Here is a 5539-nt window from a genome sequence, read left to right as displayed (position 1 = left end):
GAATGGTGCCAGACTGGGCGTTAAACGCCCACTTGCTAGGCTTACTGGCGTTTGAACGCCAGCAGCTTCTTCCTCCAGGGTGTGCTGTTTTTCTTCCTGTTTTTCATTTTGTTTTTGCTTTTTCAATGGATTTTGTGACTTCTTATGATCATCAACCTACAAAAAACATAAAATAACAAAAGAAACTATATAAATTATAATCATTGGGTTGCCTCCCAACAAGCGCTTCTTTAATGTCAGTAGCTTGACAGAGGGCTCTCATGGAGCCTCACAGATACTCAGAGCAATGTTGGAACCTCCCAACACCAAACTTAGAGTTTGAATGTGGGGGTTCAACACCAAACTTAGAGTTTGGTTGTGGCCTCCCAACACCAAACTTAGAGTTTGACTGTGGGGGCTCTTCTTGACTCTGATTTGAGAGAAACTCTTCATGCTTCATCTCTATGGTGATAGAGGGATATCCTTGAGCCTTAAACACAAAGGATTCTTCATTCACTTGAATGATCAGTTCACCTCTATCAACATCAATCACAGCTTTTGCTGTGGCTAGGAAGGGTCTGCCAAGGATGATGGTTTCATCCATGCACTTCCCAGTCTCTAGGACTATGAAATCAGTAGGAATGTAATGGTCTTCAACCTTTACCAAAATATTCTCTACAAGTCCATGAGCTTGTTTTCTTGAGTTGTCTGCCATCTCTAATGAGATTTTTGCAGCTTGTACCTCAAAGATCCCTAACTTCTCCATTACTGAGAGAGGCATGAGGTTTACACTTGACCCTAAGTCACACAGAGCCTTCTTGAAGGTCATGGTGCCTATGGTACAAGGTATGGAAAACTTCCCAGGGTCTTGTCTCTTTTGAGGTAATTTCTGCCTAGACAAGTCATCCAGTTCTTTGGTGAGCAAAGGAGGTTCATTCTCCCAAGTCTCATTTCCAAATAACTTGTCATTTAGCTTCATGATTGCCCCAAGGTATTTAGCAACTTGCTCTTCAGTGACATACTCATCCTCTTCAGAGGAAGAATACTCATCAGAGCTCATGAATGGCAGAAGTAAGTCCAATGGAATCTCTATGGTCTCATTTTGAGTCCCAGATTCCCATAGTTCCTCATTGGGGAACTCATTGGAGGCTAGTGCACGCCCATTGAGGTCTTCCTCAGTGGCGTTCACTGCCTCTCCATCCTCTCCAAATTCGGCCATATTGATGGCTTTGCACTCTCCTTTTGGATTTTCTTCTGTGTTGCTTGGGAGAGTACTTGGAGGGAGTTCAGTAACTTTCTTGCTCAGCTGTCCCACTTGTCCTTCCAAATTTCTAATGGAGGACCTTGTTTCATTCATGAAACTTTGAGTGGTTTTGATTAGATCAGAGACCATGGTTGCTAAGTCAGAGGGATTCTGCTTAGGATTCTCTGTCTGTTGCTGAGAAGATGATGAAAAAGGTTTGCCATTGTTAAACCTGTTTCTTCCACCATTATTATTGAAACCTTGTTGAGGTCTCTCTTGATTCTTCCATGAGAGATTTGGGTGATTTCTCCATGAAGAATTATAGGTGTTACCATAGGGTTCTCCTAGGTAATTCACCTCTTCCATTGAAGGGTTCTCAGGATCATAAGCTTCTTCCTCAGATGAAGCATCCTTAGTATTGCTTGGTGCATTTTGCATTCCAGACAGACTTTGAGAAATCAAATTGACTTGTTGAGTCAATATTTTGTTCTGAGCCAAAATGGCATTCAGAGTGTCAATCTCAAGAACTCCTTTCTTCTGACTTGTCCCATTGTTCACAGGATTCCTTTCAGAAGTGTACATGAATTGGTTATTTGCAACCATTTCAATGAGCTCTTGAGCCTCTGTAGGCATCTTCTTCAGATGAAGAGATCCTCCAGCAGAGCTATCCAAAGACATCTTGGATAGTTCAGAGAGACCATCATAGAAAATACCTATGATGCTCCATTCAGAAAGCATGTCAGAAGGACATTTTCTGATTAATTGTTTGTATCTTTCCCAAGCTTCATAGAGGGATTCTCCATCCTTCTGTCTGAAGGTTTGGACTTCCACTCTAAGCTTACTCCATCTTTGTGGTGGAAAGAACTTTGCCAAGAAGGCATTGACTAGCTTTTCCCAAGAGTCCAGGCTTTCTTTAGGTTGAGAGTCCAACCATATTCTAGCTCTGTCTCTTACAGCAAAAGGGAATAGCATCAGTCTATAGACCTCAGGGTCAACCCCATTAGTCTTGACTGTGTCACAGATTTGCAAGAATTCAGCTAAGAACTGATGAGGATCTTCCATTGGAAGTCCATGGAACTTGCAATTCTGTTGCATTAGAGAAACTAATTGAGGCTTAAGCTCAAAGTTGTTTGCTCCAATGGCAGGGATAGAGATGCTTCTCCCATAAAAATCAGGAGTAGGTGCAGTAAAGTCACCCAGAACCTTCCTTGCATTGTTTGCATTATTGTTATTTTCGGCTGCCATGTCTTCTTCTTCTTTGAAGAATTCGGTCAGGTCCTCTAAAGAGAGTTGTGCTTTGGCTTCTCTTAGCTTTCTCTTCAAGGTCCTTTCGGGTTCAGGGTCAGCTTCAACAAGAATGCCTTTGTCTCTGCTCCTGCTCATATGAAAGAGAAGAGAACAAGAAAGTGTGGAATCCTCTATGTCACAGTATAGAGATTCCTTAAGGTGTCAGAGGAAAAGAGGAATAGAAAGAAGAAGGAGAAGAAGAATTCGAACTTTACTTAGATAAGGTTCGAATTGTGCATTAAGAAGGAGTAGTACTCCATAAATAGAAGGATGTGAGCAGGAGGGAAGAAGATTTTCGAAAATTAATTAAAATATTTTGAAAACATTTTTGAAAAACACTAATTGATTTTCGAAAATAAAAGTGGAAAAGAAATCAAGTGATTTTTGAAAAAGATTTTTAGATTAGAAATCAAAAAGATTTGATTGAAAACTATTTTGAAAAAGATGTGGTTAAGAAGATATGATTGGTTTAAAAAAAAATGATTGAGAAGATATGATTTGAAAAACATTTTAAAAAGATTTGATTTGAAAACAATTTTGAAAAGATTTGATTTTTAAAAATAATTGACTTGCCTAACAAGAAAAGATATGATTCAAACATAAAACCTTCCTCAACAGAAAAGGCAAAAAATGTTCAATCAAATCATTAATTGTTAGTAAGTATCTTTGAAAAAGGAAAGAAATTGATTTTGAAAACATTTGATTGAAAAGATATGATTTGAAAAAGATTTGATTTTGAAAAATTTTGAAAACTTGAAAAAAAATTGATTTGAAAACAAAATCTTCCCCCTAGCACCATCCTGGCGTTAAACGCCCAGAATGGTATCCATTCTAGCGTTTAACGCCCAAAATGCACCCTTTTTGGGCGTTAAACGCCCAACCAGGTACCCTGGCTGGCGTTTAAACGCCAGTCTGTCTTCTTCACTGGGCATTTTTGAATGCCCAGCTTTTTCTGTATAATTCCTCTGCAGTATGTTCTGAATCTTCAATTCTTTGTGTTATTGACTTGAAAAGACACAAATTAAAAATATTTTTGGATTTTTAATAATCAAAATGCAACAAGAATCAAATAACAATGCATGCAAGACACCAAACTTAGCAGTTTGTGTACTACTGACACTATATGAGACACATAAACACTCAAGTCAAAAGAATTCAAAGATCAGAGTAAGAAATCATCAAGAATTATTTGAAGATCCTTAAGACACAAGAATGAATGCATGCAATTGACACCAAACTAAAGATGAGACACTAGACTCAAGCAAGAAACATCAAATATTTTTGGGTTTTATGGTTTTTGTGAATTTTTTTTTTGTGTTTTTCGAAAATTAAGTGAAAACATCAAAATCCTTAATGAGAATTCCAGGAATCAGTGCAATGCTAGTCTAAGACTCCGGTCCAGGAATTAGACATGGCTTCACAGCCAGCCAAGCTTTCAAAGAAAGCTTCGGTCCAAAACACTAGACATGGCCAAAGGCCAGCCAAGCCTTAGCAGATCACTGCTCCAAAAGCAAGATCAACAAGCTCTTGTGATGATAAGTTGAAACCTCGGTCCAATGAAATTAGACATGGCTTTACAGCCAGCCAGATTTCAGCAAATCATCATGAAACTCTAGAATTCATCTTCAAGAATTTCAAAAAAAATAAATGCCTAATCTAAGCAACAAGATGAACCGTCAGTTGTCCATACACAAGAACAATCCCCGGCAACGGCGCCAAAAACTTGGTGCACGAAATTGTGATCAATACTTTTACACAGAACAATCCCCGGTAATGGCTCCAACGACTTGGTGCTCAATACCATGGCATAAACACAACTTCGCACAACTAACCAGCAAGTGCACTGGGTCGTCCAAGTAATAAACCTTACGCGAGTAAGGTCGATCCCACGGAGATTGGTGGTATGAAGCAAGCTATGGTCATCTTGTAATCTCAGTCAGGCAGACTCAAATGGGTATAGTGATGAACGAAAATAACATAAAAGATAAAGATAGGGATACTTATGTACATCATTGGTGTAAGAGCTTCAGACAAGTGTATGAAGATGCCTTCCCTTCCGTCTCTCTGCTTTCCTAATGTCTTCATCCAATCCTTCTTACTCCTTTCCATGGCAAGCTTGTGTAGGGTTTCACCGTTGTCAATGGCTACCTCCCATCCTCGCAGTGAAAGCTAATGCACGCACTCTGTCACAGTACTGCCAATCACCGGTGTGGTTCCCTCCCCTACTGGAATAGAATCCAGTGATTCTTTTGCGTCTGTCACCAACGCCCAGCAGGTTACAGGTTTGAAGCACGTCACAGTCATTCAATCATTGAATCCTACTCAGAATACCACAGACAAGGTTAGACCTTCCGGATTCTCTTGAATGCCGCCATCAGTTCTTGCCTATACCACGAAGATTCCGATTAAAGAATCCAAGAGATATTCACTAAGCCTCAGATGCTTGTAGAACAAGAATGGTTGTCAGTCACCTTGTTCATAGGTGAGAATGATGATGAGTGTCAATCATCACCTTCATCAGATTGAAGAACAAGTGATATCTTGGTAAAAGAACAAGCGGAATTGAATGGAAGAACAATAGTAATTGCATTAATACTCGAGGTACAGCAGAGCTCCACACCTTAATCTATGGTGTGTAGAAACTCCACCGTTGAAAATACATAAGAACAGGGTCTAGGCATGGCCGAATGGCCAGCCTCCCAAAGTGAGTTCAATCATCAAAACATGATCAAAAGACTCTCTATATCTCTTACAATAGTAAAAGGTCCTACTTATAGAAAACTAGTAGCCTAGGGTGTACAGAGAAGAGTAAATGACATAAAAATCCACTTCCGGGCCCACTTGATGTGTGCTTGGGCTGAGCAATGAAGCATTTTCGTGTAGAGACTTGTCTTGGAGTTAAACGCCAGCTTTTATGCCAGTTTGGGCGTTTAACTCCCAATCAGGTGCCAGTTCCGGCGTTTAACGCTGGAATTTCTTGAGGTGACTTTGAACGCCGGTTTGGGCCATCAAATATTGGGCAAAGTATAG

General features: G+C 39.8%; 1 non-coding gene across 1 annotated transcript; it reads left to right on the top strand.

The window, feature by feature from the left end:
• The first annotated feature begins 1954 nt into the window (after nt 1-1954).
• Nucleotides 1955-2062, top strand: LOC130959515 (small nucleolar RNA R71). The gene has a single exon (XR_009078590.1). It is a non-coding gene; the product is annotated as a small nucleolar RNA R71 (small nucleolar RNA).
• The last annotated feature ends 3477 nt before the right edge of the window (nt 2063-5539 follow it).

The sequence above is a fragment of the Arachis stenosperma genome, chromosome 10 (genome assembly GCF_014773155.1).
Source record: "Arachis stenosperma cultivar V10309 chromosome 10, arast.V10309.gnm1.PFL2, whole genome shotgun sequence".
Taxonomy (NCBI): Eukaryota; Viridiplantae; Streptophyta; class Magnoliopsida; order Fabales; family Fabaceae; genus Arachis; species Arachis stenosperma.
Note: the sequence above shows the minus strand (reverse complement) of the source record. Positions and strands in the feature narration are given on the sequence as shown.